This window comes from Coregonus clupeaformis, chromosome 15 (genome assembly GCF_020615455.1).
Source record: "Coregonus clupeaformis isolate EN_2021a chromosome 15, ASM2061545v1, whole genome shotgun sequence".
Classification (NCBI taxonomy): domain Eukaryota; kingdom Metazoa; phylum Chordata; class Actinopteri; order Salmoniformes; family Salmonidae; genus Coregonus; species Coregonus clupeaformis.
In genome coordinates this window covers 22,537,380-22,563,492 of record NC_059206.1, presented here as the reverse complement: position 1 = coordinate 22,563,492, position 26,113 = coordinate 22,537,380, and the positions used below count along the sequence as shown (strand labels likewise).

The 26,113-nt window shown below is 43.2% G+C and overlaps 1 pseudogene; it reads right to left on the bottom strand.

The window, feature by feature from the left end:
- Positions 1 to 20,924, bottom strand: part of LOC121583545 — a 32,197-nt pseudogene extending 11,273 nt beyond the window's left edge.
- Positions 20,925 to 26,113: the final 5,189 nt, after the last annotated feature.

The following is a 26,113-nucleotide window of genomic DNA, read 5'->3' as shown; positions in this document are numbered from 1 at the left end:
CAGGCAAAAAAAACTTTCCAAGCCAAACCATATCATAACCACTAACCGCTACACACAGCTAAATTAGCTAAAGTAACATTATAGTCAACATAGCAACTAGAACTAACACGTTAGTAAACCCGCTCCAATCATGCAGTACAGTGTACAATCAGTAAGCAGTTACACCGGCGGGCCCCGGTGGCAATAAATTAGTCAAACCAAAAGCTTACCTTGACTTAGAAGAGTTCCAGTGTTGGATAGTCATAGCCCGCTAGCTAACATAGTATCACTCTGTTTGAGCCAGGTGTTTGAGTAGGCTAAACTAGCTAGCTGCATTTGCTAGCTAAGTTTGTGAAAGTAAAAAAAAGAGGAAATATAGCTATCTCTCTCTCTCTTGCTTCTCCTTCATTTTTGAAGAAATTAATTTGTTCAAAAATGTTCAACTATTGTCTTTCTCTGAGTCAACTACTCACCACATGTTATGCGCTGCAGTGCTAGCTAGCTTATGCTTTCTACTAGATTGATTCTCTGATCCTTTGATTGGGTGGACAACATGTTGTTTCATGCCACAAGAGCTCTGATAGGTTGGAGGATGTCCTCTGGTCCTCTGTAGCTCAATTGGTAGAGCATGGTGCTTGTAACGCCAGGGTAGTGGGTTCGATCCCTGGGACCACCCATACATAAAAATGTATGCACACATGACTGTAAGTTGCTTTGGATAAAAGCGTCTGCTAAATGGCATATTATAAGTTGTCATAATTACTTTGTAAGTCTATGGAAGGGGGTGAGAACCATGAGCCTCCTAGGTTTTGTATTGAAGTCATTGAACCAGAGGAGGACGGTGCTACCCTACAGTTTTGTTGAGGCTACTGTAGACTTTGATTGCAAAACAGTGTGTTTTAATCAATTATTTGGTGACGTGAATATATTTAGTATAGTTTTATCTAAAAAGGGTCACTTTTAAAATGTTTCACTATTTTTATTTTTATGAAATTCACTGAGGAGGATGGTCCTCCCCTTCCTCCTCTGAGGAGCCTCCACTGGTATACATAAAGGCCTGTCTGTTTGTTACCCATCTTTATCAAATAAATCTGTGTGTGTGAAAACAAAGGTCTGGGCCTTGTTCAACTCTCAACACTCTCCACAGGGACATCTGCTGAGGGGGTGACGTCACACACAGACACACCGAAAATAAAAACATTACTCACACACACATGGCCAGACAACCTGCCCCTAAACAAGTATTTAAAGAGCTGAAATGAGCGGTATAAAACAGAGAGAACAGAGAGAACAGAGAGTGAATCCCATCCATCAGCTTACCAAATAAAATGTGACCGGGTCAGGCTGTTGAAATGACATATTGAGCTAGATAGGGAGAGCTGATCTGAAGTCAGTAGTTCAGAAAGGTCGGTACTGCCATAGATAATAGTACAGTTCGATCTCTATGGGTACTGGTAGGTGGAGGTAGGGCAGGGTGATATATCGAATTAATTTGATTAATTGGAATTTGTTTTTGCGCGATATTCCAAAGGCCTATTTTTCGTTTTTATGAGCGTTTATGTCTGCTTGTTCTCCTGTTTTACTTTTGCTCTTGTCTCCTTCGCTCCTCTGTGCTGTGTGCACCCTCCCCTTTACACCTTCCCCTTTACACCGGAGATCTGTGTATAATGATGAGATGCACGTCTCCGCCCTAACAATGGGAGTCTCAAAGGCGGGAAGGCAAGCTTAGGTCCAAAATAAGCCCATAGAAACGCATTGGCCTTATTTTGGACAGATTTTAGCGAGGTTGCTTCACCTCTTCCTTTATGGTTTACACACACACCAAGCCCCTCCACCTGCCTCTCACGCCAACAAAGTTGAGAGATCACATCTTCCTCTCTGATAAGCGGTTTCAACTCGCTATTTGCATTTTTTTGGTACAACAGAATCGATCATATGGACACCAAAACACATTGAGACGTTATACCCTTTTTATGTCTCAACTACTCAAATTGCACGCAGAGCAGACACTAGTAAAACGAGAGTATCAATGAACATTGATTCTGGAAAATGAATGCCCAGTTTGTCGCGTGCGGCATTGGGGTACCACATACCGCTAGCAGCATTTTAGCCAAAGACTGTTATACTAGCTGTATTGTCTGTGTTTTATAAATGTGCAATAAGCATAAAACACAATTATATAAGGAATTGGCAACTCGTTCTCATTCTGAGAAATAAGGTAGGCCACTTGATTTCAACATCTGAACAAAGTGGACAGGCTAACATGCTTTTCAAACAGTTGGAGACAGACAGAAGGGTGTGTTCATAACAATTCAACAGTTTGCCTAAACTTGAAATATAAAGATTAGCTGGCTAATCACTCGCATGTGGGCTTGAGAGATTGTTGATGAGACCTGTGTTCATTTTCTATAGCCTAATGCCTGCTACAAGAAGTTAGTCATTATTAGTGAATGTGCATGTTCTAGTTAAATTTGTAACAAAAAAGGGCATTTTCATAGACAGACTTGAAAGCCAGATCAGTGATTTTTGCTAAAAAAAAGCAGGTTAAACTATTTTGATAAAATAATTACATTATTAGTGGCTCTTATGATTGTGGAAGGCTTATATTTAGCCTAGGTATAACTTCACAAGCCCTGAATTCATTTGATTATTGCTGAATATTTGAAATGCAGTGTATATGACCTTTAATTGTACAACAACGCTTATTTAGAGAAAACATTTTTTTTTAAATCGAGATACTGTATATATCGTGAATCGCCCATAAATTTGAAAAAATCTAGATATTATATTTAGGCCAGCCCTAGGTGGAATTCTGCCAACCGCAGACAGATGGTACTGTACCCTGGCAGTGTATCATGGACATGCTCTTCATGGACAATTACTACAGAACAACACACACACACACAGGGGCGATAAAGAGGCCCAGACACACACACACACACACACACACGACCAAATCTGGATCAGAGGGATTCACCTCACCATTAAGTCTCTTTGTTCTCCTCTTCCTGAAGGGAATCATCCTGTCAGACAGACAGCAGACAGCCAGGCTTCAGGCACCTCTGACAGACAGACAACAGGACTAAGACATGGAAACTACACAACCATTAACCATACAGAACATCAAGAGCTGCACTTAAACTCAGAGGTCCCATGTAGCTCAGTTGGTAGAGCATGGCGCTTGCAACGCCAGGGTTGTGGGTTCAATTCCCACGGGGGACCAGTATGAAAAAAAAAAAAAATGTATGTATGTACTCACTAACTGTAAGTTGCTCTGGATAAGAGCGTCGGCTAAATGACAAAAAATGCTAAATGACAAAAAAAAGGAACAAACACTCAACGTGAAGGTCTGAATCTTAACTTGAGATTTGTGCATGTGCTTTAACTCAGACTTTCACTTAAATCATGCAATGGAAGATTTGTGTGAAAAAGGTTTGAGTTGCAGAGACTGAGGTTAGGATTCAGTCGTAAGAGAATAACAAAATGAGGTGACTAGTCAAATCAAATCAAATTTTATTGGTCACATGCGCCGAATACAACAGGTGCAGACATTACAGTGAAATGCTTACTTACAGCCCTTAACCAACAGTGCATTTATTTTAAACAAAAAAAAGTAAAAATAAAACAACAACAAAAAAAGTGTTGAGAAAAAAAGAGCAGAAGTAAAATAAAGTGACAGTAGGGAGGCTATATATACAGGGGGGTACCGTTGCAGAGTCAATGTGCGGGGGCACCAGCTAGTTGAGGTAGTTGAGGTAATATGTACATGTGGGTAGAGTTAAAGTGACTATGCATAAATAATTAACAGAGTAGCAGCAGCATAAAAAGGATGGGTGCAAATAGTTTGCAGTGCAAATAGTCCGGGTAGCCATGATTAGCTGTTCAGAAGTCTTATGGCTTGGGGGTAGAAGCTGTTGAGAAGTCTTTTGGACCTAGACTTGGCACTCCGGTACCGCTTGCCGTGCGGTAGCAGAGAGAACAGTCTATGACTAGGGTGGCTGGAGTCTTTGAGAATTTTGAAGGCCTTCCTCTGACACCGCCTGGTATAGAGGTCCTGGATGGCAGGAAGCTTTGCCCCAGTGATGTACTGGGCCGTACGCACTACCCTCTGTAGTGCCTTGCGGTCGGAGGCCAAGCAGTTGCCATACCAGGCGGTGATGCAACCAGTCAGGATGCTCTCGATGGTGCAGCTGTATAATTTTTTGAGGATCTGAGGACCCATGCCAAATCTTTTCAGTCTCCTGAGGGGGAATAGGCTTTGTCGTGCCCTCTTCACGACTGTCTTGGTGTGTTTGGACCATGATAGTTTGTTGGTGATGTGGACACCAAGGAACTTGAAGCTCTCAACCTGTTCCACTACAGCCCCGTCGATGAGAACCAAACAAGACAGCGCCGGAGAAGATGGCTGCCGTTTTACAGCCCTCTAACCAATTGTACTATTATGTGTGTTTTTCCGCGTTATTTGTAATTTATTTTGTACATAATGTTTCTGCCATCGTCTCTTATAACCAAAAAGAGCTTCTGGATATCAGGACAGCGATTACTCACCTCGTATTGGACGAAGATTTTTTCTTCAACGAGGCGGCCGCGAAGGATATCATACAGACACCCGACAAGGCCCAAATCCCCGTCATTCGCGTGAGGAAGAGACGGAGATATCGTGGACGTAGATCGGGGTGCCTTGTAAGGATCCGACGGCGAGCGAGTAAACTGCCTCTTCCATCAATCCTATTAGCCAACGTTCAATCATTTGAAAATAAATTGGATGACTTAAGATTACGGTTATCCTACCAACGGGACATTAAAAACTGTAATATCTTATGTTTCACCGAGTCGTGGCTGAACGACGACAATGATAACATTCAGCTAGCAGGCTACACGCTACATCGGCAGGACAGAACAGCTGACTCCGGTAAGACAAGGGGTGGCGGTCTGTGTATATTTGTAAACAACAGCTGGTGCACAAAATCAAATACTAAGGAAGTCTCGAGGTTTTGCTCGCCTGAGGTAGAGTATCTTATGATAAGCTGTAGACCACACTATTTACCAAGAGAGTTTTCATCTATATTTTTCATAGCTGTCTATTTACCACCACAAACCAATGCTGGCATTAAGATTGCACTGAATGAGTTGTACAAGGCCATTAATCAACAGGAAAACGCTCATCCAGATGCAGCGCTCCTAGTGGCCGGGGACTTTAATGCAGGGAAACTTAAATCCGTTCTACCTAATTTCTACCAGCATGTTAAATGTGCAACCAGAGGAAAAAAAACTCTAGACCACCTTTACTCCACACACAGAGACGCATACAAAGCTCTCCCTCGCCCTCCATTTGGCAAATCTGACCATAACTCTATCCTCCTGATTCCTGCTTATAAGCAAAAACTAAAGCAGGAAGCACCAGTGACTCGGTTAATAAAAAAGTGGTCAGATGACGCAGATGCTAAGCTACAGGACTGTTTTGCTAGCACAGACTGGAACATGTTCCGGGATTCTTCAGACAGCATTGAGGAGTACACCACATCAGTCACTGGCTTCATCAATAAGTGCATCGATGATGTCGTCCCCACAGTGACCGTACGTACATACCCCAACCAGAAGCCATGGATTACAGGAAACATCCGCACTGAGCTAAAGGGTAGAGCTGCCGCTTTCAAGGAACGGGACTCTAACCCGGACGCTTATAAGAAATCCCGCTATGACCTCCGACGAACCATCAAACAGGCAAAGAGTCAATACAGGACTAAGATTTAATCGTACTACACTGGCTCTGACGCTCGTCGGATGTGGCAGGGCTTGAAAACTATTACAGACTACAAAGGGGAAGCACAGCCGCGAGCTGCCCAGTGACACAAGCCTACCAGACGAGCTAAACCACTTCTATGCTCGCTTCAAGGCAAGCAACACTGAAGCATGCATGAGAGCACCAGCTGTTCCGGATGACTATGTGATCACGCTCTCCGTAGCCGATGTGAGTAAGACTTTTAAGCAGGTCAACATTCACAAGGCCGCAGGGCCAGACGGATTACCAGGACGTGTACTCCGAGCATGTGCTGACCAACTGGCAAGTGTCTTCACTGACATTTTCAACATGTCCCTGACTGAGTCTGTAATACCAACATGTTTCAAGCAGACCACCATAGTCCCCGTGCCCAAGGACTCTAAGATAACCTGCCTAAATGACTACCGACCCGTAGCACTGACGTCTGTAGCCATGAAGTGCTTTGAAAGGCTGGTCATGGCTCACATCAACAGCATTATCCCAGAAACCCTAGACCCACTCCAATTTGCATACCGCTCCAACAGATCCACAGATGATGCAATCTCTATTGCACTTGTCGTATATGAAGATCTTGGGGAGATTATATATACTGGGGGAAAAACGAAGAACAGGTTAGAGCGACCATTGCAATCTGGGGCGTCGCTCTCCGGGTGGGCATGACACCTGTAACTTATGCTGAAAGCTTGTGATATGAATAAACTTATGATCAAGGTTCAGTATGAGCGGACTCCTTTGTTTATCAGCAATAATTGCCAGCATTTACTCGATACTACAGATGGCGTCACGAAAAGGGAGGGTCTGCATCTTTTCTTTGTTTCATTCAAGCGCCAAGCTAACTCGTTCTGAAGTCATGGCCAGACAAGGGTGAGGTTTTTCTCACAGCTTTGGAAGTTTGTTAGTTTGGATGCTATTTGAGTGTGCACTGGAAAGATGTACCGTTGGACTAATGTGTGGGTCGTGTTGCGTTATTGCTGAGAACTGGGGGTCTGGCTAATCATTATAAATTTATTTTTGCACTGTTAACAGCGCAAAAGGGGGGAGAGCCTATAGATTGGCTATAGAGATGTGTTGCTTGAATAGGAAGTCAAGAACAATCGGGGGCCAAGATATGTATACAAGTTAGGACATTGCAGGATTTGATAAGCCCTCGGAACAAACGAGGCGACCATAGGGTGGGCCATAAATCCTAATAACGCATTCGGTGGGATTAGGTGTGTTCTGGGGACACGGGTTTTGGAATATACATTCTATTGATGTTACATCTCAGCTGGTGGTTGACGAAGCATTTGTCTGGAGTAACCTCTCATAAAATATCCAGAACTCACGGCAGCCTAAAGTTAGTAGGAACAAAGAAAGGTAATTTAAGGCGCAATGTCGGGTACATAGTTTTTATGCTACATGGTGCATACAGGCTAATGCTAATGCTAAATGCTAATATGCTGCATGCTAACATGTTACCTTAGAGGTCCACTGCGATGGAATAAAGCCTCTTAAATTATGTTTGTGTGTGTGTGGAATTCAGGTTCTATTTGTGAGCGCTGTTAAATGTTGTTTGACTATGAGGGGAAAACGGAGGTACAGCAGGACTGGTAACTGTCTGTTTGGGTTGGGGAGAGAGCTAAGAATCTCCCTTCCACGGTGAAAAAGTATTTTTGAATGTATCACGCATGCGTGTGATTTTACTAAACTACAACACGTTTGATTTTACTACACTAGGTTACGACACGGGGGAGTTTACGGCACGAGATTATGACACGTTTGTTTTACGGCACTAAACTACAACACGTTGTTTACTAAAACTACAACAAGGGGGATTGTGGGTAAATCGGTCATACTTCTGTTACACTGCAGGGGGAGACAGAAACACAGACGAGGGAACAAAGAGGAGAGATTTTAACACGAATGGAATCTTCTAGTTGTTACATTGGCTGTTGGTTAAAGATGAAACTGTTTTTGTGACCTATTGAATTGATAAATGAGAGAGATATATGTTGACTAATTAAAATAAATAAAATAAAAATAATTAAATAAATAAATAAAATAAAAATGTTATTGAGCTATCTATATTTATTCCTGAGTTGATTCTTAGAGCGAATGTGAACGAAGAAATATTGAATGCTGGAAGTAACTCAGTGATTGCATTAACTACTAAAATCTTTTTCTGTGTCTCTGTTCTTTTGTCATATGAGAGGAACGATAGGACGAGACGAGAGGAGAGAGAGGGAGAAAGAGAGGTGCTGACGTGACATCACGTGACAAGGGGAGGATCGAGTCAAAAGGTTTTGAGGCTGGTTCTGTTTGCAAAATCTTCCCCTACAGGATATTTGATGTTATGACAATTTCACAGAGGCTTGGCAACAGACTGATCATTTGAATAACATTTGCATTTGGGAGTTTCTGTGCATCACTTGGGTTTGATTGGAGTGGTGTTGGGAATCGAGTACTGACATTATTCTGTAAAATTAAGATAATTGGGTGCTTATAAAGCAAGGGGGTTTATGGGTATTGTAGTCTGAAGTTGACTACTGGCATTTACTTTCCTGATGGGTTGTGGTAAGATAGCCACTAATTGATAAATTGGTAAGATAGGATATAGAAATAAAAAATTGGTTTTAATTTTTCATAATTTTTAATTGATTTTTTTATTTTAATTTTTAAAAAAATTTAAATAATTTTTAATTGAATTTTTTTTATATTCATATTTTTGTTGATTGATAAAAAATAAAAAAATAAAAAATAAAATAAAATAATAATAATTAAAGGGGGGAAGCCATAGGCTGTATAGTCTAAAATAAAATAATTCACAATAAAGGAATATAAAAGGGTTGTTACAATGGGGAGAAAGGACAGCAAGGCTATGAAGGTGATTACACCTGTTGATATAGTACAAAATAGTAATCCTTTAACTAAAGTATTGCTAGGTTATCCGCAAATGAAACAAAAGTTGCCCCTTCATTCTCAAACAAAAACTGATAAAAGATTCCAGCGATAAGATAAACAAAGGTATAGAGAAAAGGCTAAAGGAAGAGAAGGCGACAGAAAAACTAATGGCAGAAGTTAGTACACCTTTCTCACACACGGATTCAGCAAAAAGACACCCACCTTATGAGAAGGAAGTAGAGCTTAGGGATGTTTATCCTCAGCTTCCAGTGATCATCCATGAGGGTGATTATTGCATCAGAGATGAAGATGAACGAATAATAGATAGAGGACAAGCAGAAACGACAATAAAAATGAATCCAAAACTCCAGAAGTAAGAAAAACCGAGATGTCTGGAAACTAAGAGAAGAATACAGTGAGGCCAAGGGAAAAGGCCACTAGTAAGAAGATGATGGAAGATGATATTTCGGGGACAGAACTTAGAATATAAGCTGTTGAAGAATCCTGATATGTCAACAACAAGAAAGAACAGGATCAAGAAACTCTCAGAAAACTCAATCATACAACTGGTGGAGAAGAGAAGCTTTGGTTATGAAGAATCAGAGTGAACCAAATCAACAATCACTGTTACAGCTTCAACTGAACAAGGTCAAATGCAATTGTACCAGCCACCAAGGGGGGTACCAGTTATCCATATCCACAGCCAGTTTCTGGGCAGACATAGAATTGGAGAGGAAGAGGACGAGAAGGCTTAGAAGGAGGAGGAAGATTTCAGCTACACTTCCAGCAACTTTCAGAAGAGTGTTATAATTATGGACAGGTTGGTCACTTTACCTGTGAGTGCAATGAGCCAGGAGGAAACAACAGAGGAAATTTCTGAGGAAGATAAAGGAGCAAGTGAAGATCACCTGTTCTCTAGGTGAACCCTTCAAGGATTCTAGAGTGCCTAGAAGATACGAAGGGGGGTGTCAGCTGATAGCACCGATTTAGGGAGAAGAAGAAAAATATCTAACAATTGAAGTGAAAACAAAGGACTATGAGAAATGAGGTGAATAGTGGAAAAGCTTTTATCTGTGTTGAGCCTAAAGAGGTTAAACATCTCACTATGTAAAATTAACTAATTGGGATAGGATTTGAGGGAGTAAAACAGCTAATTACTCTTAAGGAACCAATTGAGCTCTGCTATAAAAATCAAAGAGAAATTAAAATAGACATACTAATATTAGAACATATACCTATTGCATTGTTGGGAAGAGATGCATGGTGTAAATTGAACTGTACAATAAGATGTACACTAAACGGCTGTCTGGTAGAAGATTTTAAAAGAATAGGGGTTTGGGAATCATATTTGCTTAAAAAGATAATATCATAGGAAGGATGATAATCTATTAGACTGCCTATTAGACAATTTGTCTGAAAAATAAAGTTAAAAGGGGTGACTGTTATTCTTGGTTACATTCCTACACCAAGGGATTTCAAACTAGGCTAAAGGATGTTTAGTCGTTTGCCAAGTCTGTGTGTAAAGAAGTCAGAAGCAGGTTGGGACTTCCCAATCACATATTCTAAAAATTAGTGGTAAAGGATTTTGTGAATAAATCAGTGGAGAAGGGTTTTTAAAGGTTAGGAGAAAAGATTAGATTAAAAAAGTTAGGAGAACTAGGGTTGAAGGAACTCTAAGACAGTAAGCTAAGTTTCAAAAATAGTAGTAAGAGAGAGAGAACAGTGGTGAAGGACATTTTAGAGTTTAGTGGGAAGATAGATATGGTAGGAGTTTAGATCTGTTAGGAGCAGATGCATTGAGAAAGTATGCGTTGCTGAATGATAAGAGAAGATTGAGGGTGATGGAGTATCTATATTTACAGTTCCCAGCAGGAAGATCAAGGTAATTGTGGGTGTATTTTTTATAATCAAAAGTTTGAAAGTCAGGGATTAGAGGTAGGACTGAGAGTTAAGAAAAAGTGACACTAGTGGTGATAGAGGGAAATACAAGTAAGGAGTTAAAAGTCTTAGGGAAAATAGATGAAGTAACAGCATATTAAAACAACAGTGAGAAGCAATTTAACTCTTTCAACATTGATAGTTATTAAAGCCATAAATATATTGCATTTGATTATAAGGGAACCAATAGCTCCAGCACCAATTTTAGGGGGGAAAAGACTGTTATTAGGGTTAGGATGGGGACATTCCTCCCACATGGAGAGATAATTATGGAGAAGAAGTAGTGTTATCAGGACCAGAAGTAGAAGCTGTTGCACCTAGTCAAAGGAGGTATAGTTTGTACAACGATATGAAGTGGAAGAAAGTTATGAGTGATTGTTCATTTATTTTGCGTAATGTTACAGAGAAAGATCAGGGAGAATATATGTGTACTTATCTAGTGCAAGCATTAAAATTTGTTCCGGTTAAGAATTATTGGTTAAAAGGCTATGTAATTCGTAAAGTGACGCTTATAATGGAAGACTTGAAATCTGTTGAAGCTTCCACAGTCACCGAAGGAGTTCAGGAGGAGTATATTACAGTAGTCACTCCAACAGTAAATAATACACAGAGGATATCGGGTAGCTTTCCCACTAGAAGTAGTTAAGGGTGTTAATACATCAACTAAATCAACTACTTTAATGGTAACTTTGAAAGGAATTAATGGTACGACGGCAATAACAAATGTAGGAAGTATGACACCGACACCGACAACAACTTTTCTGAAATTAAAGGGGGTAGCAAGAAGGACTCAGGGGTTTATGGTACGGATAGAGAGTGCTGTCAATGATAGTAAGGATAGGGTTAAAATAGGAGAGCAGATAGTGGTAGAGAACAATATAGATTCATCTGAAATAGTGAAGGATACTATCATGGAGGTACAGGATGAGGTCTTTGATTTTAATGACAGACAAGGAGAGGTATCTGATCAGTACCGCTCGTTAGGGAAGAGAGAAACTAAATGGGTTTGATTCTTCTGTTGTGAGAATTAAAGATGGATGGGCAGGTAGGAATCTTTGGTTCCAGCAGCTAGCTCATTCTGTAAGATCAGTGAGGAATCTTGAGGGTCCATGTCTGTTGAGAATTCCAGCACCAAACATTTTAGACGGTCGCTCGACCTCTATCAAGTATGTGTCAATCTTATGCTTTGTCATGGCTGTTGTATCAGCAACAATCAGTAACAGATAAAATAATGTCGTTGTCAAAACATTTGTTTAAGCCTAGGTTTAAGTGTTCTTGGTTAAATGAATTACCCTATGGGAATTTGTTAGATGGGAAGGAAAATCACTTAACAGCGAACCCTGAAGCATTGGAGGTGAAAGTAGTGAGGGCTAAAAGTTGTTTTTGTTCTAATAAAACATATGATGGAAAGGGTATGTTCATGGGAATATCAGATTGTGATGATTATATGATGACTTTGGATAAGCATGAACATAAGGTTAGAGATGACAAATATAATGTAACTTTTTATGTACCAGTTAGTAAGAAGAGCAGGACTTTGATGGTGAAATATCAGCTTTTGCCTGGCAATGTGACTATTGGGAATTTTAGAGATATTTGGTGGGTTTGTGGTGATAAAGCGTATATATATGCTTACCCTATGGATGGACAGGATGTTGTTACATGTCAACGTTGAAGCTTCCATATGAGGTTTCTACCATTAAAAGAGGGGTAGCACCGGACACAGATAAATCTGAATCTAGGTTTGGAAGTAGGGTGGAAAGGGACATGGCGACATTTCATAGTCTGGGAAGCCTATCATTGGAGGATAAGGCTAAAAGAGAAGGGGGGACTTTTTTCCATGGTATGGTGTAACATTTTTGGCAGATCATATTGATAATATTAGCTATACTTTGATTCCAGATAGTTCAGATAGTATCACTATGCACTGAAGAATATAAGGGATGTGTTTGGTAGATCTGAAGGAGCTGGATGGTCAGCAAAGACTTGGTTGTAAGATCAGTTAGGCCCAGTAGGAGCAGTGATGGATTAGATTTTAATGGCAGTTTTGATAGCACTGTGTGTGATGTTTGTAATTTGTTACTGACCTTTGAGAAAGCTATGATATTGAGATAGGTTGGAGTAGTGATGCCTGGAGACAACACTCAGATGCCGTTGTTGACTGTTCCTGATCTGGATGAAGAGGGACAAGTGGGACTGGATGGAGTATTGATGATAAATATCCTTTTTGATTTTTTTATCATTTTTCAAAAAAAATTCAATATTAGTGTGATTTTAGTATGATTTTATGAATCAAAGGGGGGAATAGGATAATGTGATTCATACATCATTTATATATAATTTTTACATTCTTAGTTGATATTGATGTTTAATTTGAAAGTGTTGTTTTGCAAAAGATACTGTTTGGTCTTTTCTTTTCTTCCAGAAGCATTTGGGGGAATATGTGGAGATTGAAATACTCAAACAAGGACAATATGAAGGGACAATATGAAAGGACAATGACTGGAGGAGATGGAACAAGGAAGGTGTGGAAAGGTTCCCATTCCATCATCAACGATGCATTGGAAGAGGAGACTACGGGGGAGATGAAGTGTAGTGGACTACATTCCAGTGTCTGCAATGAAATATAGACATATTTGCATGTGTAATACATAATTTGTGTCATAGTCTTAGGTATTAATTTTTGTAGAATGATATTTGATGTTATTGGATACATGTGGGGAACTTAGATGTTTTTGTTTATTTCGTGAATGCTTAGGGACAGGGAGTCTAGGCAGGGATAGAGGTCCACGGTAGGGTCCGATGGGTTGACCAGCCTTAGAGTGGACATTTTTTGGATAGTATTTTGTTTGCAGGGGCTTACATGTGTATTTAATTGCATCATAGTTTCAAATGCATTGATAAGGATTTATGAATTCATCGGGAGTACCTAGGTGGTTGCCTGGGGCAGAGGGACCGTGAGAGAATTTTACTGTCTTGATTGATGGATGGATTTGGAACGAAGGTTGCCAGACAGTTTTTCGCTCTCACACTTCATAAACATTTATTCATATTTCATAGAAAGGTATTTACACTCCAGAGGGAAATGTTTTTGGTTTAATGTTAAAGATACTCAATAAGATAAATTGTTACTTGTCATAATCCTATTCTGTTTGTTTTCGAGACTGTTTAGTCTTGAAGGGGGGAATGTCGTATATGAAGATTATGACGTTGTTAATGTTTTTAAGTGGAACCGGAGAGGACGTTTATTTTAGTATCAAGAGGGAATGTTTTAGTGTAACGCCACATACAACAGACAGGAAGTGTGTTGTAGACAGGGGATTGGACAGTAGAGGGAGCCACCCACATCTTGGGGAGATTATATATACTGGGGGAAAAACGAAGAACAGGTTAGAGCGACCATTGCAATCTGGGGCGTCGCTCTCCGGGTGGGCATGACACCTGTAACTTATGCTGAAAGCTTGTGATATGAATAAACTTATGATCAAGGTTCAGTATGAGCGGACTCCTTTGTTTATCAGCAATAATTGCCAGCATTTACTCGATACTACACACTCCACACTGCCCTTTCCCACCTGGACAAGAGGAACACCTACGTGAGAATGCTATTCATTGACTACAGCTCAGCATTCAACACCATAGTGCCCTCTAAGCTCATCACTAAGCTAAGGATCCTGGGACTAAACACCTCCCTCTGCAACTGGATCCTGGACTTCCTGACGGGCCGCCCCCAGGTGGTAAGGGTAGGTAACAACACATCTGCCACACTGATCCTCAACACGGGGGCCCCTCAGGGGTGCGTGCTCAGTCCCCTCCTGTACTCTCTGTTCACCCATGACTGCATGGCCAGGCACGACTCCAACACCATCATTAAGTTTGCCGACGACACAACAGTGGTAGGCCTGATCACCGACAACGATGAGACAGCCTATAGGGAGGAGGTCAGAGATCTGGCCGTGTGGTGCCAGGACAACAACCTCTCCCTCAACGTGACCAAGACAAAGGAGATGATTGTGGACTACAGGAAAAAAAAGAGGACTGAGCACGCCCCCATTAGCTAGTCCCTCCTTTAGCTCGGTTGGTAGAGCATGGCGCTTGCAACGCCAGGGTTGAGGGTTTGATTCCCACGGGGAGCCAGTATGAAAAATGTATGCACTCACTAACTGTAAGTAGCTCTGGATAAGAGCTAAATGACTTAAATGTAAAATGTGACAGACAATAGCTTGTCCTGTCAGGCATTCTAACAGTATGTCACTGTGTGTGTGTTCCAGTACCCCTCGAGCCATTCTGATAACGAATAGCTTTGATCACACCTGACTAGCTATAAACTGGCCCAGATATCACTATTGCATGCGCACACACCAGGGTTTCCTTTAGCCGGTAATAGCTGGCTTTTGGCCTATACAAAAATTGGAAAGCTGATAAATAAAACTGGCACCAGCCAATTGTCCGGGAGAAGAATAATTAATTGATGGAAATACCAGTCGATGGAAATTCATTTGACTGGTCATGCTTATCGGTCTATAGGTTAATTTGCATGCTTTAGTGGAATTAAATTGGCGCGTATACACAATATTTCTTATGTATCTTATTTAACACACACCTACAGATACAGAGCCTTTGAGCAGAAAATCTGACTGACAGCGCGAGAGCTGCTGCAGCAAATGCATAGGCAACAGAAGGCAGGCTTCATCAGCGCGTCACACACCATTTTGTAATGAGCTGGAGGCAGTATGAATTTTGAAAACATATACTTAATTGTTTGAAACCTTAACGTTTTACTACATATTATGAGGCATGTCTTACCTTGCTTCAAAGTAGCCTAGCCAAAATCAGACCATATCCGTGGAGGCAATTAATTGATATATAAACTTTCTTTCATTGTCCAGTAGCCAAATGCACAATCCTTGTCATATAGCAACCCATGCTAGTTGTTGCATATTAGATCTCCCCTCTTTCTAAATTTCTTACGAATATTTTTATTTCTGTCACTCGCTCGTGCGATGCGCTTTTGACAACGGTGTTTTCCCGCTAATTGCATTATGGAACAAACGTTCATCCTTAGCCTGCTGCCTTGTGCGCATTGCTGCGCTTATAATCAACATTTTATGAAAAACGTTCTGATCTGTTGCATCAGACTCATTGCTTTATTACTTCTTTTTTTTTTACGTAGCCTATGCCTACTGGTTGTATGAATTTGGGATCTATCATCCCACAACTGTCCCAGTGTCTGTTTGGAATAGGCTATTTCTTTCTCAACAAGCTGACCAATAGAATAGGTACACTTTTCTACTATTGGGGATAGTAGATTGACATAAACTAGTAATTTTGCTGTTCATTACTCATCTTGTTGGCTGAGGGAAAAGTAAATGTGGACAGTTATTCTAAAGCCTTCAAAGTGCACATCAGAATTCGGTAAGAAGGACAGCACCTCGTTGCATTCTCGACATGCATGTTCTGTTAATATGAATTACCATAATCTAAATGTGATTTCTGTCATCCTGAGCACCGTGGGTGGACGCCCTAATCAGTTTACACAACCCATGCATATGGATCCGGTACATTTCTCAAATGTCCAATAAATTAAAATGCTGCCAGTCAAATGTCCAGTGTCACATTTTCCTAATGGAAACACACACACACACACACTGCCTCAACCCCCAGAGCTACATTTGTAGAGTGTTTACATTCTTGCTGGACGTGGTGTGGGTAAAGGAGATGTCCACAGTGCGTTTACATAGGTGCAGATGTAAACACAGAGTTACATGCTGACTACACCCGCCAGGCGCGTGCGCCAATGTGCGCATGTTGATTTTGTCCATCCACACCAGACGCGATCATAACATGCCGGTTAAAATATCAAAACCAACTGTGAACCAACTATATTAATTTGGGTGCATGTCGAAACGCACATGAAACATTCATGGACATGTATCTAGCTAGCTGTTTGTCCTGGGAGATGAACATTGGGTTGTTATTTCACCTGACATGCATATGGTCCTCTTTTTAGCTGGTTCTTTGTAGAATTTTGACACAGAGTCATACAAAATCTTGTGTTTCTCTACTCCGACGATTAATCACGGATAAAAATGGAAACCTAGTAAGTTTTCAGTTAGTTATCATTAATTAATCTCTCCTCCTTTGTCTTTCAAGCATCCACGTGGGTGTATATCTTCATAATATCCTATAAGGAGGGGACATGCAGCGCGTGAAGCATCTCAAATAGAACCTAGTTCTATTTTAGAGCTTGGCTACGCAGACGCTCGTTCACGCTCGTACATTTATTTTTGCAACACTCGCGCATGCAACGTGGCTGGTGAGATTTGCATGTTAGGCTGGAGACGGATCAAAGCCGGGATGACGTATGGTGCAAAGGCCTGATCTAATGCTCCTCCAGATGGAGAGTCAGTCTCTCGTGCACTCTCTCTCGCTTTCCCTGTCTTTCGCTACCTCTCAGACTTTTTCGCTCTGTCTCTCTCTCCTTTTCTCTCCATCTCAGTCTCTCTCTTTCTCCCTCTCTCTCGCCTCTCCCTTTCTCTGTCACTCTACTTTTCCCTCTCTCTCTGAAGTCTCTCATTCTATCTTTCAGTGTTCAGATCCTTGATAAAACAGTGCAGTTGAAATAATGTGAATCCATGTCTTACTTCTGATTATGTCTTACATCTCAGGTCCCCTGTGTGTTAAAACAAACGGGTGATTAAGTGGAGAAAGCTGTCCCTTCTGAGATTGGGGAATATCAAGGGTTTGAGGAAATGTTGCTGTTGATCCCCAGATCAGCCTGACAGACCTTACATCCCCTCTGGATTACTGAAAGAAGTATGGTCTTTGTCCAAAATGACACCCTATTTCCTATTGCACTACTTTTGGCCAGAGCATAACGTGCCATTTCAGATATGTCCATGGACACAGCCGTTGGCTGGAAACTTGAATTTCTCTCACACAGGTTCTCACACAAGTCATGCATTGGTGTCAATGGGAGATTTGAGTGAACGTTTGAGTTGCAGAGTACTTATCTCCAGATAGGATTCTTCCCTCTGAGAACACATATAAACTCTACAACACATCCTGCTCTATGACTGACTAGTTGACTGGGGAACTAGCTGCATATTGGCAGCTGTATGTCAGTATCAAGAGGCCTAAGTCTCCATACAGTAGCTGCCTGTGTTGTTGTGGCTACAGTGGAGGTAGAAATCTGTAGGACTATGACAACCGCTACAGAATATGGCGTCATCATCCCATGTGACTGATCTGACATGTTGATGTTTGTTAGAGTTCCACTATCACCCCATCCATCCACACACACAAACACACACTCAAAACACATACACACACTCTTGTCAAGAGCCCTCATTTCGTGCCACCATGCTTCAGAGCTTCTAGGACTCCTCCCCCCTACCTCCCCTTCGCGATATCTCCCCCTGTCTCACCCTGCCTCCCCCCTGAGCTCCATCAACAGCACTGCTCAGCAGCTTGATAACAGTACCTAAGAGACTCACAACACAGAGAAGAGAGAGAGAGAGAGACAGAGAGAGAAGATGTTCTGTGTTTTTTACACAAAAATCAACTGTAATAGTTGGTCTTGTCCCATCTTGATTACTGTCCGGTAATATGGTCAAGGGCAGCAAAGAAAGACCTAGCAAAGCTGCAGCTGGCTCAAAACAGAGCAGCATGCCTTGCCCTTAACTGCACATAAAGAACTAACATCAACAACATGCATGCCAGTCTTTCCTGGTTGAGGGTTGACAAGAGATTAACTGCTTCTCTTCTAGTTTTTATGAGAAATATTACTGTGACAAAAATGCCAGATTGTCTGCATAATCAAATAACATTCAGCTCAGACCCCCATACATACCCCACAAGACATGTCACATGGGAGTCTCTTCACAGTCCCCAAGTCCATAACGAATTCACAGCAACGCTCAGTTTTATACATAGCCATAATCACACATGGAACTCCCTTACAATTACTCAAGCAAACAGCAAAATTACCTTTTAAAAGAAGATTAAAAAAGAACAAATGGAACGTCAGGGACTGCGATGGGACACATCGCTTTTGTGGGAAAAAACTCATTCTGATTGGCTGGGGCTGGCTTTCCAGTGGGTGGGCCTATGCCCTCCCAGGCCCACCCATGGCTGCGCCCCTGCCGAGTTATGTGAAATCCATAGATTAGGGCCTAATGAATTTACTTCAATTGACTGATTTCCTTATAAGAACTGTAACTCTGTTGAAATTGTTGCATGTTGCGTTTATATTTTTGTTCAGTATATGTTACCGGCTGTTTAGCCGGTGTAATTCAATGAGCAGCCAGAGAGAAAAGGCCTAGTGTTCTAGTGTTCCAGCCTGCTGTGGCTACAGCTCCAGTCTCTCTCTCAGGTTACCCAGTCTCTACTACCTACCAACAGCCCACATCCCACAGCATAGAAATACAACTCCTAGGATTGATGTAATCTTCTACCACCTGCCAACATCATAGAAATAAAACTAATAGAATGGGTTGTATCAACCCTTCAGATCAAGCCCACAGCTTTACATTCTGCCGCTGCGGACTACTGCAGTTTCCCTGGCCTCCACCACCTGCAGCCTGCTGCACTACTGCAGTTTCCCTGGCCTCCACCACCTGCAGCACTACTCCAGTGTCCCTCCCAGCAGGGGACCGATCCATTATTCACACTCTTCTGCATTCCTTCTGACACCCTCAGCTGTCTGTGGCAATGTAGCGATACACACAAACACATTCCTAGCTGTCTATGGTAATCTATACTCTCCACTTCACACTTCTGGCTGACATAAAAATGACCTGCTAATGTAATGAATGTAGAGCATGTTTATAGCCTTATTACTTTCCAAAAGTGAGTTTAGAGGTACATTTTTTTACATTTTAGCAGACACTCTTATCCAGAGAGACTTACAGTTAGTGCATACATTATTTATTTATTTTCATACCCCCCGTGGGAATTGAACCCACAACCCTGGCGTTGCAAACGCCATGCTCTACCAACTGAGCTACATCCCTGCCGGCCATTCCCTCCCCTACCCTGGACGACGCTGGGCCAATTGTGCGCCGCCCCATGGGTCTCCCGGGGATACGAACCAGGATCTCTAGTGGCACAGCTAGCACTGCGATGCAGTGCCTTAGACCACTGCGCCACTCGGGAGACTGGTCTGTGAGTGTGTGGTTCTGTGTGTGTGTGTGTGTGTGTGTGTGTATATGTATGTGTATGTGTGCCTGTGTGTGTGTGTGTGTGTGTGTGTCTGTGCACCTCCGTATTCCACTCACCATGGAAGAAGCTCTTGACCTTGAGGTATCCCACGCTGAGCCGGAGGACGGTGTCACGCTCGTTGTGTAAAGCATCGGACCAAGGTGCAGCGTGGTATGCGTACATAGTTGTTTATTTTAATAAACAGCGCCAAAATAACAAAATCCAACAGAACTTGAAGTTCAAGAGGCTAAACATCAAACAAGCCAAACAGAAACAAGATCCCACACCTAAGGTAGGCAACATGGCTGCCTAAGTATGATCCCCAATCAGAGACAACGACCGACAGCTGCCTCTGATTGGGAACCACACCCGGCCAACATAGAAATATATACATTCGATTTCACACCCTGACCAACCCAACTAGAGATCTCTATGTCAGGGCCTGACAGACGGACAGTTTACCAGCCGACCCCTGACCTCTGGGGTGAAGGGCAGAAGGCCAGTCAGCCAGTCCAGCTCCCTGTTCAGCCAGTCCCGGTGACGTTTAGACGGGTTGGTCTTCACCACACCGTCCATTGGAGCAGGCTTCAGACTGGGGACAGGCAGGAGAGGGGAGGGGGGAGTTAGGAATTTACTGAACAGAGCTGAACTACTGCAGCTGATTGTCAGAGGCTTTAGCTCAGAGGGCTAACAGACTGAGGACATATAAGAGAGGACGAAGGATGGTTAGGAATCTACTGAACATAGACTCTGGAGTAGAGCATGTGATTGTCAGAGGCTTTAGCTCGGTGAGCTAACACAGTCTTGTGGTGCACAGATGACCCAGGTTCAAAACTAGTCAGTTGCTGGCCAGTCAGTCACCAGTCGGTCACATTAGTGACATGACCTGGATTCCTTGAGGTGATGCCCATCAGCTGTTGGGGCCGTTCAAGAGAGGAAGGAGGTGAAGTATAATAGATTTGATACCTGGTCAGTCAAACTTCTGTTTATGTCCTGAAATGCCCTGTCCCTGTAGTCAAAAGAAGGCTGAGATACTGTTTCAGGTCAATTTTTCTACACCAGTTCCTTGACTAAACCACAAAAGGCACGTTCACGCTAAAGGACATTTTAGGCCGGGGCTAAGCGAGCATTCACACTTGCACATTCTAAAGTGGGCAAGCACCAACCTTAGCCCAGGGCTAGCTGGTCCAGCTCCTGAGCTCCAGAATCACGGTGTCAAAATAGCCAGTGTGACACGGGTCAAGAACAACACATAGAATGTTCACCCTAACAAAAAAAGATTGCAGTTTTGAAACTGCAGTAAAAGTGCAGTAACTGCAGTCGACTATGGTATAATGGACGCAGTATTTGCAGCATACTGCAGTTATACTGCACTCTAACTGAATTTTTTTTTCGTAAAGGCACTGTCCAATCACTGCACTTTCACCCAAATTGCATATGCTTGTAATGCCTGTGATGCGTTCTGACTGCATGCTATTTTAATAAGTAAATGTATACTATTTTCATCCTTCCATCTGAGGACAAAAACCTGACAAAAAACAAAATACTAACAAAAACGGTTGCTATGCAAGCTTGCTAACGTCTTCTCAGGTTTTTTGGAGTCAACTCTGACTCCTGTGGTTGGAGTCGAAGGAGTCGACTCTTGCTCCACTCCCAAAACACGCTTAAATGGATGCGCACACACATACACACCACCTCATTATTGCAGAGTCCTACTAGGAAGCAGGGCCAGTCCAGGCTGTTCTGCCGCCCTAGGCGAGACCAAAAAATAGCCTATTTTCCAGACGTTAAAGTTAGGTTCAATTTAAATTCTGAATGAAAGGTAGAAAGACATATTTTCCGGACGTTGAAATCAGGTTAATTTTCGGTTTCGAATTAAAGTTGAAAAGACATCATTTATAGACGTCTATGTTTAGGCCAAATCAAGGCTGGTCCAGACCTGACCAAATCAGAACCAAACATAGACGTCTATGATTGGTTCACATTTGGTCCGGACCAGACCAAAAACCAACGTTCGTGGAAGTGGAAATCAAGGCCTGCACCAAATAAATATGTCCAAACGGCATTGGCCCCTGCTTACTGGGGTCTAGCCTACCATGTCAGCCCCCAATGGAATTTTATGAATGCCCATCCATGTGGTAGGCCCACCGGTTGTAAAACAGGCCATTGCATTGGCTTTATTAGTCCTGATTCCTGTGACTAATCAATTTGGCTATTTAAGCTCTGAATATCAGCTACTCAATTTTAATCAGGAGGAGTTATCCTGAGCCTATTTGTAATGTGTTTACACAACGGGAAATACAGAAATGTTTTCTTTTTCGCTATGATCAGCTCGTCAAAAATTGAAACCGATGATCATGACAATTGAGCCCATGGGATGAAACTCCTGGACAGCAGTTGTGAGTTACCTGATTGTCCATTCCATATTGTCCATTTTCCTTTGACCTGTCCTGTTTTTAGGATAGGCTATGTTGATTGTTAACATGTCAACGCATTCTTTATTTGATTAGGCGCCATTTAGGTTAGGCTATTTGATCGGAGAAACCAGATGTAAAAAGTTTCAGTCTCATTAAAATTTTTTCACACATTTTAAATGAAGAATAGTCTGATGGGTGACAATATTAGCCTATCACTTGTGAATGTGAATGGTGCCCAGCTTGTGTGCAGCAAGGCAAGAAACAGCGCATTCCTTTTTTTTGCGACTTTTTCAAATCATAGTCGCACACCTCATGTAGCCTAGCCCATTTGATAAGGTTTGTATCACAACTAAAGTGGCCAAATAACTTCTTAAAATTAAGGACATTATTCTGCTTTACAATGGGTGTAAAGCCTAACTGGCATACTGTCACGCTCGTTGAAGGACGGGTCAGACCAAGGCGCAGCATGAAATGCGTACATGTTTATTTCAACGATAAACACACGAACAAAACAACAAAACAACGTAACGTGAAGTGAGTGGGAGATCCATGTGAGTGAGAGGTGCTTCGGAGCACGCAGCAGGGAGGAGGGATTTATAACTATTATATTCAGCCCAAGGGCACAACTGTCACGCCCTGGCCTTGAGAGCCCGGTTTTAGTGGATGCACGTAGAGAGGAGCTGGCCAGGCAACAGGAGGAGCTGAGAGAGGAGTTAACCCTCCAGCAGCAGAGAGCTCGGGCCTTAGAGCAGAGGCTGGCGGAGCCAGGTTTAGCAGAGCCAACTCCCCGCACTCGCTTTGAGGAGCGTGTGACCGTGAAGGCACCAGGCTATGCGCCGGCTTTACGCACTGTGCCGCCAGTGCGCCTTCACAGACCGGTACGCCACGTACTTGCTCCCCACACCAAACCAGTGGTGCGTGTCGCCAGCTCGGTACGGCCCGTACCTGCTCCTCGCACCAAGCCAGTGGTGCGTGTCGCCAGCTCGGTACGCCCCGTACCTGCTCCCCACACCAAATCAGTGGTGCGTGTCACCAGCTCGGTACGGCCCGTACCTGCTCCTCGCACCAAACCAGTGGTGCGTGTCGCCAGCTCGGTACGCCTCATACCTGCTCCCCGCACCAAACCAGTGGTGCGTGTCGCCAGTTCGGTACGCCCCGTACCTGCTCCCCGCACCAAACCAGTGGTGCGTGTTCCCAGCCCGGTGCGGCCCATGCCTGTTCCTCGCACCAGACCAGTGGTGTGTGTCCCCAGCCCGGTCAGCTACTCCACTCCAGTGCCAGAGTAGTCCGCTCCACCGGTGCCCAGTTCAGCTCTGGTCAGCTGCTCCAGTCCAGAGCCAGAGCAGTCCGCTCCACCGGGTTCCAGTTCAGCTCCAGTCAGCGGCTCCACTCCAGTGCCAGAGTAGTCCGCTCCACCGGTGCCTAGTCCAGCTCCGGTCAGCTGCTCCACTCCAGTGCCAGAGCAGTCCGCTCCACCGGTGCCTAGTCCAGCTCCGGTCAGCTGCTCCACTCCAGTGCCAGAGCAGTCCGCTCCACCGGTGCCCAGTTCAGCTCTGGTCAGCTGCTCCAGTCCAGAGACAGAGCAGTCCGCTCCACCGGGGTCCAGTTCAGCTCCAGTCAGCGGCTCCACTCCAGTGCCAGAGCAGTCCGCTCTACCGGTGCCTAGTCCATCCCCGGTCAGCTGCTCCAGTCCAGAACCAGACGTCAACCCCTCTCCTGGGTCGTGGCCTCCCACACCAGGGTCCAGACAAGACTTGGTGCATCGCGGGGGGATTGCCGGTCCAGGCCCAGACGTCGGCCCCTCTCCAGGGTCAGGGCCTCCCACACCAGGGTCCAGACAGGGCTTGGTGCATCGTGGGAGGACTGAGAGGGGAAGCATCGCGCCGAGGTCCAGACCAGACCAGGGGTGCAACGGGGAGGCAGTAAGGGAGAGGACGTCACGCCCGGAGCCGGAGCCACCACCGAGGCTGAATGCCCACCCGGACCCTCCCCTAATGAGTCAGGTTGGTGCGGCCGCACCTTTGGGGGGGGGGTTAGTACTGTCACGCCCTGGCCTTGAGAGCCCGGTTTTCTTTAGTTGGTTTGGTCAGGGTGTGAATTTCTATGTGTATATTCTATGTTTGTAGATCTATGTTGGTCGGGTGTGGTTCCCAATCAGAGGCAGCTGTCGACCTATGTTGTGGGATCTTGACTCTTGATTGGCTTGTTTGTGTGTAGCCATTGTGAGCTTCACGTTACATTGCTTTTGTTGTTTTGTCATGTGTTATCTTCGTTAATAAACATGTGTGCATTCCACGCTGCACCTTGGTCCAATCCTGTACTCAACGAACGTGACAACAACGGCCACTGGCCGCAAAAGGCATGGATTTTTTTAGGGGGCATTACGGCCACAAAAAGGGGATGCCGCCGGGAAATCAAGGCATTATCAAGTGCTTGTCAAATTGTGAGTGAGAGACTGATGAAGTGTTTCTTTGGAACAGCCTGCGCAAAAAACATAGCTGAGCTCATGCCTTTCATGCAACTTTTTTGAAATCATCATTAGAGTTGCATCATGCAGCCTTAAAATGTGTTAATAATCAAAACATATAGCTTAACGTTTGTATCACAACTAAAGTTACATAAATAACTCTAAATTAAGCATATAGGAGGACATGTTTCTTTGTTAACCGCTCAAAACAGAATAGTCGCATGTGCGCACTCCCTCAAATAATTTGGAGAAAATATCCTTCCTATTTTATTCAGCTATGTTCAATTGTATTCTTCATACTATAAAATTATATAAAATAATGCCACGGAATTCTAAGCCAGTCTTGTCTGCTAAATGAACTAGTGTAGCCCACAGCCATATGGCATAGCCAGATGCATAAGGACAACTCAGAGTATCCTATTGTGTTCTTCTGAAATAGACTACGTTTTCTTCATATAATGTTTCTTTAGATCTGTCTAAAATAAATAATGGATTTATTGTGATGGTGTAGGCTATATTACATGGATTTATTAGACTTTTTTAAATGTAGATGTTCCAAAGGTCTGCATCAGTGGCTTGTAGGCTATGCGTGGAAGCCAGGAGATGCTAAATCTGACTACATTTCTTTGGAACAAAGAGGAGAGAGTAAAACTACACTACCCTAGAGAGTAAACTATACTAGACTAGAGCAAACTACACTACCCTCCTTCAGACAACACCACAGTCCACTCTGCCATCACTGACTAGAACGCATAGTGCACAATAACCAAACAAAACAATGTTTCCCATTACAGTTTAGTCTTACTGTAAATCGTGACTTACTCGAAGTTAACCTCCCACCCCGAGCTAATCAGAGTGATGTTTCCACCTGTCTGTCTGTCGTCCTGTAGTGTCTGTCTATCCTCTTTCCTGTTTGTCTGTCTTTTTGCCAGTCTATCTGTAGAGTCTGTCTGTCGGCTTGTCTGTCTGTATGTCTGTCTTCTTGCCTCTCTGTCAGTTTGTCTGTCTGTCTGTTTGTGGAAGCCAACCAGGTAAACTTCATCACCCTCTCATAAGGATGTCAGCATCCCTCCTTGGAGTCACTTCAACTGTTTGATTTGGGGGGAACAGAGGAGACTGTGTTCTGTCAACGCACACCTCTCATTCTCATTGGAGGAAAGTTAGGTTAACAAGCTACAGTTACTTTACAATAGTCTCCTTTACAGTAAACTAGTATGTCCCTGTACTCCCAGTCAGCAGCCTGTACTCTGGGAGTAGTAAAAATACATTTTGGCCCAGCTATCCATTCTAGCCCCCCACCTCTCTTTCCAATCACGTCCTCTCCACCCTCACCATTGCATACGAGCAGCTGTGATGGGCAGCCGTGAGTGTGATGATGCAATGTTACTCCAGTTACTATGCCTGAAAACCCACCTGGGAACACCTTGGTAAAGTTGGTTTGAGTTTCGA